Source organism: Lissotriton vulgaris, chromosome 1_1 (genome assembly GCF_964263255.1).
Source record: "Lissotriton vulgaris chromosome 1_1, aLisVul1.2, whole genome shotgun sequence".
NCBI classification, from domain to species: Eukaryota; Metazoa; Chordata; class Amphibia; order Caudata; family Salamandridae; genus Lissotriton; species Lissotriton vulgaris.
The window spans coordinates 1,811,213,770-1,811,228,264 of record NC_141685.1 but is presented as its reverse complement, the minus strand read 5'-3'; the positions used below and the strand labels follow the sequence as shown (position 1 = coordinate 1,811,228,264).

General features: G+C 48.3%; 1 protein-coding gene across 1 annotated transcript in view; it reads left to right on the top strand.

The window, feature by feature from the left end:
• The window catches only part of SYCP3 (synaptonemal complex protein 3), a 1,370,872-nt gene that overhangs the window by 111,918 nt on the left and 1,244,459 nt on the right, over positions 1–14,495 (top strand). The window lies entirely within an intron of this gene.

The following is a 14,495-nucleotide window of genomic DNA, read 5'->3' as shown; positions in this document are numbered from 1 at the left end:
AGAAACTGCCTGGAATTGACTTAGGTCCTTTCTTGAGTGTCGGGCCCAGCAGATTTTGATGACTCTGTCCTCCTCTCTTCTACAGTCTGTGACTACAGGAGTTCCTCTGGGGTCCTCCATTATCCCCCTTCTGTTTAACATTTATGTGACCCCTTGGTCTATCGGGCCGAGAGTCTGGGAGCCAAGGTGATTGCCTACGCCGTTGACACCCAGTTGTTCTCTACTTGGGACATGACGACAATTCTGTCTCCTCGGCTCACCGCTGTTTCGCCTCAATTTTTAAGTGGTTAGCAGCGGCACAACTAAAATGTAATGAGCAGAAGTCGGAGGTTCTCTTGTTTGGAAAATTCCCTCCCAATTTCCAGGAAGCTCTCTGGCCCCTGGGTTCCCCCTGCCTCCTGCAGGGAAGCAGGCCAAGAATTTGAGGGTATGGTTGACGAGAGCCTCTCCTTATCATTCCACATCAAGAAGTTGGCCGGCAATTGTTTTGGTCTTCTCAAGACTTTCTTAAAGTGCTTTCCTCTCCTGCCCCAAGCAGCAAGAGAAACGGTCACCTGTGCTCTCATCCTGTCCCGGCTAGACTATGCCAATGCGCTCTACATTGGCATTCCTGGGTACCTGATGAAAAAGCTCCAGGTGGTCCAGGATACGGCGGCTAGACTTCTTTTGGGCATCTCTGGCAGACATAGCGTGCGTCATCACCTGTGCCCCCTTCACTGGCTTCCTGTAGCTGAACGCAGGAACTTTAAATCGCTGGTCCTAGCCCATCGCCCTCTGCATGGCTTTGGACCATCTTGTCTTCAAAAACGGTTTGTCTTCTATGTGCCATCGAGACAGTTGCGATCAGCATCCCATCGCCTCGCACTAGTTCCTCGTTTTAAGTACCAGAGACTTGGCGGCAGCTCACTGGCTCTGAGGGCTGCGGCTACTTGGAACGCACTTCCCCTGGCATTACGCAATATCGAAGACCCGATGGTATTCAAGAAAAATCTGAAGACGTACCTTTTCGTTTGGTAAGTCTCCTCTCTCCTCTTTGGACATCGCGCCGGGACACTTGTGCGTATCCGTGCGCGTTAAAAATCCAAATAACATACCAACCATTTACCTCCTAAAACTTGAATAGTGATATTTGGTTGATGGACGGTACTTTTAAATCCACACCCCATCCATTCACCCAAATATACACTATTCATGCCAAACTAAATAATAGAACCATACCATTGGTATACAATGTACTCCCAGACAAACAATCCTCAACATATTCTGAATTTTTATCAGTGATAAAATCCAAAACCTTAAATAAAAGCCCTAGAAAAGAGAATATTGGCTTTGAAATATCCATGATTAAAACTATTACTAAATGATGTCCCACCACTTAAATTAAAGGATGTTTTTGTACTTTTCTCAGGCATTTTGGCAACAAATCCCCAAAACATCTTAAGTTGAAGATTAAATGTCCTAACAGAAAATTGCAATTTGAAGTACGTAAAGTTCCTCCCTTATGCTTCGTACGACCTGAATGTGTAGACTAGTTCTACGCACCAATTAATGAATCAGATTTTACACAATTGGCCATCTAAGCAGGTTGGGTCGCAGGAGAGAGCCAAGGTTCTCTATTGACTGCAGGAACTGCTACGTGACCTGCTTGAGGGTGCCGTGGGACAAACATTGCTATTGACGCAACTCAAATTTTGAAGAAGGTGTAAAGTTTCCAGGAAATGAGTATTGTACAATTTTTTGCAGGTAGTCCGAATCTCAAGGTATCTAAAAGGAGTAAAGAAATGTCAGATGGACTATTGGCAAAAAACAAACTTTTCTTTGGATGCATCAGAGTACCTAGAGAATATTGGCTTTATCTTGCACTAATAACATCATCTACTTTTTATAGAACTTTGATTTTGATTGGCAGTTTTTAAAAATGTTCTTTTGTTCTTAAATCTTAATATACAAATTCTTCCTACCTGATGTCTTCTTTTTTCAAATCTGTCAACTTTTAACTCCACCTTTAATCAAGATGTGTCCCAAATATCCAAATGTCTCCTACATTCAAATTCAAAATCTTTACCACGAAAAATGTAAAAAAAAAAAAATACCTGACAATACTGTCTACTTTTTCGAGAAAAGGGTCCTCCAAAAACCGATTTTTAAAGTCTTTTCCAAAAGCTGGTCTTCTCCATCCACATGTCGTGATCTGATTTAAAAAAAAAAAGGTGAAATCCATTTGCAAAAAGTAATCCATGGGTGCCGATCAAAGTGTACCAAAATTCTAAACTTGTTTCCTTTTCGCTACAAAGTAAAATTCCTAGTTTACATAGAAATTCCAAGCATCCTCTTTCCATGTACTCTGGCCTGGTTCCTCCACGTACGTGATGTTTGTTTGAATTAAAAACGGTTAAAGTACTTACAATTAAAAAAAAAAAGAATGTTTTTAAACGTGAATTGTACAAAAAAAACGAAATTGTTTCTTGCAAGTACCTCCTCTGTTGCTGAATCCCCTGCATGTAGTTTAATATTTTACGCCCCTCAATCTCACGAAATCCATCAAGGTAGACACTGGCCAGCTCAAACAAAAATTCATCAATCTCTTCAATTAGCAATCTTTTCCAGATTGCTACAACAGTTCAAACAAAATAAATCTGTGAAACAGTTCTCTTGTATGAATTGTCCTATTCCGAGACCGTATGTCCTAATGAAAGGCTTCTAGTGATAGTGCTAGTGGGGTCCAAGAGCTGGGACAATGCTCAACACAACCTATTTCTGCACTGAGCAGTCTCAAAGACACACTACACTCCAGAGTGAAGAGGCACTGTGTGGGACCCGCTTTGGAAACACTCTGGACACACACCAGCCAAGTGTCTGCAGTAACAGTTATCTAGAAAACCCCAGAGTGAGTTAATTTGCACACTTACTTGTGCACGACAGGCACACTCTTGCTGCAATCCAATCATAAACACACGTTCACGCTAACCTGCTCCATAGATTTCTAGAGCGCAATTTTAGATGACCATGTCTAGAAAAGTGATAATTTGGCTTCCCAGTGTCTTTTAGCCATGTTGTTGTGCAACATGGCTAAAAATTATACAAAAGAAAACTTAAAAGCGTATTTTTTTATTCTTCCTTTTAACCTTTCCACATCATAGCATTTTAAATTTTATACCTTTCTGTTTTTTTTTGGTTCAAATTTGTATTATTGGTTTTAGAAAGACAAATACATTACATTTTTTTATGCATCTCCACAAAGATACGCTAAAGGCAGACTAATATTCGCATTACATTCATCCGAGCATTGTATTCGGGAGCCCCCTGATGCGGCAAGTGTCCTTGAATATCACCTTGGTTCTGCACTGCGTTTCTGGACTTATGGCTCTTAGTTGAACTAACAGTGGAAACAAAACCCTCTCCCCTCCCCCCAAAAATTCCCCCACCCCAACCAGTGTTCCATTTCATGTATCTAGATATGGTATTATGTATGCCAGTCTCATGGTGCCTGCAGTCTGGACTCGGCGTCAGTGTGTTGCGCCTCAGTAAGGCGTAGTAGGCGAAGATATTTAGGGAATGTTATTTAGTTGAATTCCATCAATTAGATCGACCACATCGGCTGCTAGACTGTGTGGAATGAAGCCGTGGATTGTTTTGAGCGTGGCTTGGATGCGCTCCATACCCAGCATGTACCAAAGCTTATGTAGCCAACCCATGTGTGTGGGCCGTGTGTTTGTTCCCCAAAGGGATGGGATGTGCTGGTGTGCTGGTAGGCTGCCTGCATTGCCAGACTTATCTGTCGTCCTCTTGGTGATTTCAGCAGGAATGTCAGCGGGTTCGGAATTCCCAGAATAGTGTATGCGGGGAATCATGGAATTTCGGTATCAAAGTGAGTGTCTGTCATTGAGGACTGATGTCCAGTAGGCTGTGACCTCCCTGCTGTCCCAGAGAAGATGTGTCAAAGTGCCTTCCTCGCTGCACCCTCTTCAACAAGTCGAGCTACAGGACGGGTTGCCTCTATGCAGTCTAGCTGGGGTCATATAACCATTAAGTTGCGAGTTTCACTGCTATCTCTCTGCCTGCTGTGTTCCTAGCTGTGTGATGGACCCTATAATATATAGATTGCCATTCCCGGTTCGTGAGTGTTCGTCCCAGCTCCTCTTCCCATCGCCGCTGGCCGGCAGATCTGTGTGTCTCAGGAGGTGGGGAGATAATTTTGTTGAGATCCGTAATTAATTTGCGATCTGAATTAGTGACTAACCATTTGTCGAATGCCGCCATTTTCCTACCAACTAAGGGGCTAATATCCGGGTGCGTTAACCAATGTCGGAATTGAAAGTATTAGAAGTGTTGCGGAGCAGTGACGTCATAAAGCTGTGGAAGTGCTGAGAACTGTATGAATCCCTTTAGGTCAAGAGATGGCCCGCCGATCTACAACGTGACCCGCGCCACTGTGGGAACATATGGGTGTCCATCCCTGGGGTGAAGTCAGTGTTGTCCAGCAAAGGTGTTAGAGGTGACAAAAATGTCGTGAGCTCTCTTTTAGTTGCATCTGAGTCCCATACGCTTAATACCGTGCGAGTTATGGGTGATTTCTGCAGATATCCAGGTCTGTGCGCTCGATGTAGGAAGGGTATTTTCCAGAGCGAAGTCTGAGCCATTGCCCTATCTTGGAAGAGCCATCTCTTCTCTGACTCTGGCCTGTACCATCCCATTAGATACCTCACTTGTCGCCTGGAAGTATTGCTGCTAGTTGGGGATCCCCAGGCCACCCTCGTCCTGCCCTCGAAAGGCCAGGTTTCTGCGCATCCACAGTCTCTTCCCTGCCCAGACAAAGTGTAGTATTTATTTATGAGATTTGTAAAGCGCGCGGCTACCCCCCAACGAGGGTGTCCCGGTGCTGTGGACAACAACGGCAAAAACCAGGGAATTAGTAGCTGGGGAACAGCCATGTCTTGAGCTTACATCTAAATTGAGATTCCAGCTCAATCATTCGAATACTTAGCGGGAGGGAGTTCCCAAGTTTAGATCACACCAGCCTCCTTTTCTAGAGCGGAGGAAGCGGGGGGGTCGCAGGAGGCGGAGGTGGTTGGACCAGAGTGCTCGTGATGAGTGTACTAGCTTCAGCCTACTTCTTAAGTATCCAGGGCCCTCACTATTCAAGGCCCTGAAAGTAAGGACCAGGGCCTTAAACTGAATGCGGGCAGATATCGGAAGCCAGTGCAAGTTCTTTAAGTGGGGGGAAATAAAGTGTTGGTAGGGCACATTAAAAATCACCCTGGCTGCAGAATTCTGCACAATCTGCAACCGGTGAAGAAGATAGGCTGGGGTGCCCACATAGAGGACGTTGGATAGTCTAGGTGTGAGGTAATGAGGGCTTGTATGATCGTTTTTAGAGAGTCCATGGGCAGGTAAGGCGCGATAGTTCTTTGCATACGCAATTGGCCAAAACAGGCAGAGGTCACTTTGTGGATTTGGATTTTATATGCCAACTCATTCTCAATTTGGACGCCGGGGTTATGCGCCACATTCACCGGAGAGGGAGGGGCGAGGGGGGGATTCAATTTGTGAGGCCACCACATTGTCGACGGTAAAGGGGATATTTGGTTAAAAATTAAAACCTCAGTTTTATCCGTGTTTAACTTCAAGGTATTAAGTGTCTTCCAAGAAACTGTCAGAGAGGCAGGTTTTGAAGTTCCTGAGTGTATTGTCAGAGTGGTCTCTGAAGGTAAAAATAAGCTGAGTTTCATCAGCATTCGAGACCAATCTGACTCCATGAGCCTCTATTACGTCTGCTAAGGAAGACAGATGGACATTGAAGAAAAGTGGGCTGAGCGCCGGTCCCTGAGGGACTCCGCAGCTAAGTTGTTTTTTGTCTTTGGAAAAATAGGGTTGGCACCAAACCTGTTTAGTTTTCTCAGTCAGAAAGGATTTAAACCAGGCCAGAGGGGTATCTCGTATCCCTATCTCACGAAGCCGGTCAAGTAGTATGGAGTGGGAGACTGTATCGAAAGCCGCGGACAGATTGAGGAGCACCAGCATAGCTTCCTTGACTCTGTCCACGCACTCCCTATTCGTCTCAGTGACTTCCAGAAGGGTTGTCTCCGTACTATAGCCGGCTCTGAAGCCAGACAGTGAGTCGTGGAGGAGATTTTGTCTCCAGGAATTCTGCCAGTTGTTCTTGTACGACTTTTTCCAGTATTTTAGCAGGTTTGGGGAGGAGCGAGACAGGTCGATAGTTACTAAATTCTGAAGGGTCAGCCTCCGTTTTTTTCAGGATGGGGATTACTGTTTCCACACCGAAGGGAAGTGACCGGAGAGAAGGGAGGAGTTCCATATGGAAAGAAGTGGTTGAATGATGACCGGGGCTAGGGGTGTGAACATCTTAGCAGGAACCGGATCAAGAGGGAGCCTGATTTGCATTTCTGCATTTTCAAAAGGGCTGTGTCTAGGGAAATAAGCTTGAAGGTATATAGCATAGATTCACTAGAGAGCAGGCTCAACGGGGTAGTCTCCTCCTCAGACCCCTCAGAGGGGATAAAGGAGGAAAAAATATCAGAGATTTTATTGTGAAAGAAAGCAGACAAGCCATCACAGAGCTCTTGACTAGGTTCAGTAGGACACGGCAGAGCCACTGGGTTAGTGAAGTCTCTCACAATTTGGTAAAGTATTTTGGTCAAGTTGTCCGCGGTCTTAATTTTGGTGGTGAAATATTCCTTCATGGCCGGTTGGCGGAGTTTGTAGACTTTTTTTTAGAGCAGTTCGTTGGTTGACTTTCGTGTAAGGATCATTGTTGAGACGCCAGTGCAGCTCAAGTCTCTTAAATTTACTTCTCTCTTCACGCAAGGTCGGGGAAAACCAGGGGGCGGAGGGTTTAGCTCGTGCCGAAGTGTGAGATTGGAGGGGGGCAATAGTTTCTGCTGCTGCAGAGAGGTATCTATTAAACTTCTCAGCATTAAAATCGGCCGAAGGCTGCCAATTCAGGTTGGCCATTGCGGGTTCAAGCGAGTCGCAAGTGACTTTGGTCCATTTTCTCCCCTGGATTTCCGTCTTACTTAAAGCCGTGGGGGGAGGGGGGAGAAATCCGATTAAATGGGACCAAAAAATGATCGGACCAGGTGATGGGCCGAGAAAGGTAAGTGGTAAGCACCGGCAAGTTGGTTAATAAAAGGTCCCGGGTATGGTCCGCCTTGTGCGTAGGGCCCTGAACTCTTCGTTCCGGGTTGATGCCTGCTAATGTTTCAGTCAGGGACCTTGCTTTCGCGCAGGATGGGTCATATATATGTAGATTAAAATCACCCAAGATGGTGAAGTGGGGGTGTTTCAAAGATGGATCCACAAGGGTAGCTAATAACTCTGTGAGGTAGGAGAGCTGGGTGCCTGGAGGGTGTTGTAAATCTGTGCACCTGCCAGAATCAAGTGCGTAGAGTCCAAAACACTGAAATACATAGCTTTGATGGGGCCAATATTCGCTATTTTCCTGAAGGTTACTTTCCACTGTAATCGTGATATTATGGCTAACCCTCCTCCTACTTTAGTGCCTGGGCGGCTAATCCCGACCAGTTGGTAGTCTGGAGGAATTGCTAGGGTAATGTCAGGGTTAGAGGTGTTTTTTATCCAGGTCTCGGTGAGGAACATCGGGTCCTCCTGCAGAGACTTGATGGTTCCCTCAGGGGGCAGCACCTGAATAGTTTGAAAGATGTATAGTAGTTAGGGGAGTGCTGGCATTTTTACCGCTGCGATACGCCCGAGTAGAGATAGTGGTTGTTTCTGCCATCTTCTGAGGTCTCCTTGGATCTGTGAGGTGACCTTAGAGTAATTAAGGGCGACCATTTGCTCAGTGTTTGTGGGAAGGACGATGCCCAGGTATGGGAGTTGTTTGGACCAGTAGTCCCCCCGTTATACAAAGACTACTCGTGTGTGGTGTGGGTATTACTGCCGAGTGGTAGTATCATCGATTTTCCCCTTGTTCATCTTGAGGCCCGACACCCGTCCGAAAGCCTCCACTTCCTCTAAGAAGGCTGGCATTGACAGTGCGGGGTTGTCCCGTGCTGCCAAGATATCGTCGGCACAGAGGCTAATTGGGTGTGGTTCCCCTCCAAAAGTGGTGCCGCAAATGTTCGGGTTATCTTGAACTCTCTGCGCCAGCGATTCTACATAGTAAACTTTTATGAAGTGATGCCTATGGTACCAATTCTAGTACATATATTGCTCACAGACACCATGAATTAACTGTCTTCAGTTTTTTAACCAATAATTCCTGAATTAATCTAAACATCAGTCTCTCTTGCTTCATCCAATCGCTATCTTATCAATTCAATAAATAAAATACAATAAAATTTGGTTTCTTTCAACTTATTTTAGTCAACCAATTTTTTGTAGAAAACGTAAGTTTTTTCTCCTATTGTATTTATCATTTTTCTATTTATTTCACCATTTGTTTTTTACATATATATGCATTCAACTCGTATTTCTGAATCTATATACATTTTTACACAATATATACAGTAATAAACACAAATACAACGTACAAAAACAACTTTTTTCAGTGCCCAATTATTTGTAAATGGTTTTCTAAGAACCGAAATTTGAGAGGGAAGTATAAAGGGTAATTTCTTCCCAGGCTTATTTTGGTATGAACTTTGTGATGACCAAGAAAAAGGAATAAGGTTGATAAGTATGTGCTTTAACTTTCCTTTTGTTACAAATAATTGGGCACTGAAAAAAGTTGTTTTTGTACGTTGTATTTGTGTTTATTACTGTATATATTGTGTATAATGTGTAAAAATGTGTATAGATTCAGAAATACGAGTTGAATTGACCTTTTTAACAAAACAATTGACCTTTTTAGTACTTGTAAATTTCCCATAAAGAACCCCAACATGTCTATCTTTCTCCCCAAACGCTTTTGGATTTACATCCTTTTGTGTCAATTTTACATTTCTTCCCCACTTCTCATAAAAAGTGGTATCCCGAAGGATAGGGATAGGCGATCCGGAATCCGCCATTACATGAATATCAATGTCATCAATAGTAGCATCACATAAAGTTCCCTTGATAAAGATTGTTTCTTCATCTGCATCCACCATCAATAAAAGATTGTCAAAGGACTCTGAACAATCATCCATGTCAACATAGTTAACCTTTACCGGTTTCTTTTGAAAACTACAAACCTTCTGAAAATGCCCAATTTTCTTACAAATAGAGCAGCACTTATTCACAGCCGGACAACCTTTAAAATTCCCAATGTGAAATTTAGATCCACACCTAAAGCAATAGTTCTGTTTGGCTTGCTCACCCATTTTTCCTTCCCACCAATAGCATACAGTCCTTCCTCCCCCATTTCTTCAGTGACCATATTCACCTGAGGAGAGGAATCCACCATCATCGCCTTTGTAGAAATTATAGTGAACACAAGCTGCTCCTGACCGCCGTGCAGCGACATACGGCCTGAGCCAGGTGATTCCCCTAGCAACACCGCCGCGGAGGGCACGTGCTGATGTGCCATACCAGCGCCACAAATACAACGGGGCCCCGGGTGCATCTGGGGATCCCCGCCCCAACGAGAGCTTCTTTCAAGGACGCGCCACCTCCGGGTACCACCCAGTCGGAGGGGGATGAACAGAGCCACCAGTCCATGAACTGCCACGTGGGGCCCCTCTAGCGCACGGAAGCAGGAACGCGCGGTCCCATAGGAGAGGCGAAGACGGAACGCGTCGTCTCTGGAAGACCCCCCCCAAGATCCCTAGCAGGGCCGAAATCGCCACCGAGCCAGTAGGCCACCAGTGCCAACAATGGGGAGACCTCAGCGGACATTGACCACAACGCCAGCACCAGCCCGGAGGCGCTCACCCTCTGCGGGCCTCCCGGGTAAGCCGAAAACCGGAGGGCCGCCACAGGAAGAAGATATGTTTACCAAGCTAGATAAAGTGTTAGCAGCCATCAAGCACTTCTGGTTGTCCATGAAGAGCAAATTCGGAGAACTCTCCTCAGACATTACCCTCCTGCGAGATGACCACAGGAAACTAGCAGATAGGGAGAGCCAAGAGGGAAAAACGCTACAAGAACTGAAACAGCAGGTCCAACTACACCAGGAGGCCATCAAAGAACTACAGAACAAAGCCAAATTCCTGGAACACAAGGCCGACTATTTAGAGGGCCTCACCTGCCGGAAGGGATGGAAGGGGCAGACCCCATACAATATATTGAAACTTGGATAAAAACGCTCACCCGGGCCCAGGACCTCACACATGGAGAGAGCGCATAGGGTTCCAGCCCACGGCCGCCTGCAGGCTCCCCACCCAGACAGTTTCTGCTTAAACTGCTGCACTCCCAAGATAGGGACACGATCTTACGTGCAGCCAGGCATGCGGGAACACTCAGAGTGGAAGACAAGCAGTGGAACGCCAGCGCGCCACATTCCAGGCAGTAAAACAAACCCTGCGACAAAACAAGATACAGTACGCGCTCCTCTTCCAGGCCCGCCTCAAAATTATCTATGAAGACTCAACACACTTCTTCACGGATCCAGAGGAGGCGAGGTTGGACCACCACAACCATGACCTGCCGGAGCGAAGGGCTGCACCATTGAGCTCCCTATCCAACAAACGGAGGCTGCGCTCCAAGAAGGTTACCCTCACACAGATAAACTGCCAGTCAGTTCCCAACACCAGAAACTCCCCAGACCAGGAACAGATAATAGCGGATCGACGGAAGGCCCTGCAGGCGGCGACGGAGGCCAGGCAGGCGAAAGTCGAACCAGAGGAGGATCCGGGCCCCCACATCTTCACGTTTGAAGACGAGGATCAGAGCGACACCCGCACCTCCAGAGAGGGCTCAGTCTCCCCGCCACTGGTATCTCCGCAAACGGCGGACACGCTCATCTGAAGGACTACGAGCACAGAATGCGGTAAGACCAGGGCACTCCAGCAAGATGGACACCGGAAGGCATAGCGTATCACCAACAAAGGTAATGGCAGTTGCGAATCCACTCAGAGACACCACGCAGTGGGCAGTCTGGCCTTGAGCCTGCGGCAGCGCGCCAACCCACCCCCCCACACCAAACGAACTAGTGACAGTACGAGATGTACAGTTTGGACTTATTGTGCCAAGCAATAGGCCCCTTCAGTTGGACAGTTTCCCAGATGTTGTTCTTAAGTTTCCCCCTCTCCCACCCATCCCTAATACCCCTGGGGGAGCGGACAGCTGGTCTACGAATGAGCATGTGTGGAATGATTATACGGGCGGGGGTGGCTATGGTCATGTGCCGAGGGATAGTGGAGTACCGACCTGCATGACTAGTTGTCAGACATGACGAAAATCCCCAACACAGACATCACATTTATCACGCTAAATGTCAGGGGGCTACACAAGGCGAGTAAGCGCTACGCAGTCTAGGCTTACCTAAAAAGACAGCAGGCACATAAAGCCCTTTTGCAAGAGATCCACTTGACGACGACCGAGGTTGGACGACTGCAGAAAAAATGGAGAGGCATTGTATGTGCTACAGGGTACTCTGCATTTGCCAGGGGGACATTGATATGGGTCAGGCCAGGCGTCTCATTCCGAGAGCAGACCAGGGTGGTTGATAAGGAGGGGCGCTATGTGTTACTGGAGGGACTATTAGATGGGCAGACCATTCTAATAGGAGGTATCTACGCCCCTAACATAGAGCAGAACGTGTTTTGGAGCTACCTCACAAAATCTGGCACACTACACACATGCCCCCTGGATATTAGGAGGGGATTACAACTGCGTCCTAGATACAGCCCTCAACCGCTCCCGCCCCCCACCGGCACACTCGCCACTTTACAAACAAACGGAACTCTTTAATATATGGGTGCAACACTGGGCATTGACTGACACGTGGAGGGCGCTACACCCCACTACAAAACTGTATTCATTTCATTCCATTCCGCATGACCTCCTGCGCCTGGATAGATTTCTTTGTTCGGCAGCCCTGCACACTAAAGCACAGCACACAGACTATCTGGGAAGAGTACTTTCAGACCACGATGCCCACTTACTGACCCTTAGATGGAAACCGCCTCACCCCCAGTACCTACGTGGAAACTCCCTCTGGAGTGTCTCACGGATCAGGTATTCGCACACGGTCATGGGGAACAACTACAGGAACATTTCCCACTCCATGTAGGGACGGCATCCTCTAGGCTCATAGAATGGGACACACATAAAGAGACGGCGAGGGGTCTTTGTATACAGCAAGTGGTGGGTGTGCGTAGGCTCCTAGAGCGCACGCTACAGGACGCAGAATGCATGTTAGCAAACCTACTAAAAGCGGATGACTGCGGCGAGGCCGTCTAGGATTGCGTGGCCGAGGCCAAAACAATGTACGTGGAAACAATAAGAGATCTGCGCAAATATAACTTCAGAGCCTATGCAGCCAAGGTACACCGAGAGGGCAACAGAGGAGGAACACTTCTGGCCCGGTTAGCTATACAGGACACCGATTTGAAACCCATCACCGAAATTAAAGATCGGACGGGTCGGCTCCAAACCTCCCAACTCGCAATCCTGCAAGTTTTCTACACATATTACTCCCACATATACCAGGCCCCAAGACAGGGAGACCCCCAGCAATAGACAGTTTCTTCCGCACACAGCCAATCCCCCAAGTCTCGCCGGAAGTTAAAGGCCTAGAAACAAAGAATAAGACCTACCGAGGTTAAAAAAGCGATAGGAGCATTAGCCAGAAACAAGGCCCCGGGAATGGACGGCTTCCCCCTCGAGTACTATAGTACCTTCTCGACTCACTTAATCCCACGGATGGTCAACATGTCCGAGGACGTGCTTGAGGCGGGGGTCTTGCAGAGATCCCTCAGAGTCGATAATAGTCACATTCCTGAAACCACACAGGGACCCCAAGCTCCCGTCGTCCTATAGACCGATCACGCTGCTTAACACGGGCTGCAAAATCTTAGGTAAAATGCTAGCCGAGATATATGCCCAGGTCCTAACCTAGCTAGTCTATCCCGACCAGTGTGGGTTTGTTCCAAACCGCAATATGTCCCAAAACCTCCGTAGACTATTTCATATCCAGGATACGACACGAGAACGGTTCCCTAACGCAGCCTGCCTCATATTAGATCTCGAAAAGGCTTTCGACACTCTCTTATGGTCATACTTGTTTGAGGTCCTCAGAACAACTTTGGCCCACGCCTGACCGCATAGACCAGGCTCCTATATACGCAAATCTGAAAGAGACACGTTAGTGATAGATTCCTTACCTTAGAATATCACCAGGCGTCAGACTGGATCCGGAAACTTTTGCGTAGCAGTACCCTTATGTGTCGGTAGGTGTCGTCTGCGGCTCCGCGTCCGTCGTCGGCGTTGTGGGCGCCGTGATGACGTCGCCGGAGTACTTAGATGCCGCCTCCGTGTGCTGACGTCGGTTCTTCTTTTTTCCGTGCCAGCCAGCGCAGATCTGGAAAAAGCAGTAACCCAGTCAATTTTTTACTAACTTTTTTGAGATCATTTTTGATCCTTCTCGAAGTCTTGCGACTCCGATCGGTGCCGTAGGGATGCCTGGTTTCAAGCATTGTGAAGATTGCGACCGCACTATGTCGGTCACGGATCCTCACCGCTTGTGCCTGACTTGTCTAGGCGTCTACCACGACGACGAGGCCTGCCCAGACTGTCGGGCACTTTCGAGGAAAGCCAGGTGGGTGCGGTCCCGCAGGCGGCTCGAACTCCGGCAGTCGGCCCCGCGCCGAGTGAGATCCCGGTCCCGGTCCCACGGAAGGTCGAGGGACAGGTCGTGGGGACGGAGCCGTCACAGCTCCGGGAGGCGGCACCACTCCTCCGGGTCCAAGTCGTCGGGTAAGAAACACAAGAAGTCGAAGAGGCATCATCGCTCTTCTGACTCCCCCACCCCCCCGACGCTCGCGCGATGCGGCCGGGGGTTCGGGTGACACGTCCCGCCCCACCCTCCGGTCCCTGGGCAGGACGCGACGCCGGAGGAGATTGAGTGCTTCCTCATGGCCATGAGGTCCCTTTCTCCTCCGACTGGCTCCACGGCGCCTTCGGGCCCAGTGGACCCGTCTAGGGGCCCTAGCGGGTCGGGGGCTTCGACCCCGACGCCGTCGGGTGCTTCGGCCCAGACGCCGCCGGCGCCTTTGGGCCCGGTGCCGCGGGACGCCGCTTGGCCTTCCTCGAGCTCTGGATCGTCACCGGAAGACCTTACGACCCCCCCCCGGCGTCAGTCCGTCAGGTGTCACCTCCGGCGCCGTCCTCGGGTGGCGCCGCCCCCGATACCTCCTTTGCTTCGGTTCCGACGTCGGAGCGGCGCGGCGCCGCTCTCGCCGCTTGGAGATTTCCACTTCTATTAACCGACCTCATTCAATTACGACCCTGAGTCTCAGGAGATGGGTGAAGAGGAGGATTGGGAGGGGTCTGAGGACCCTCTGACCAAGGAGTGTCAGTCTCATGAGGACTGGGCAGGAGACCTTGGGGAAGCCAGTGGCCTGGACACCTCTCCGGACACTGGATTTGTCTCT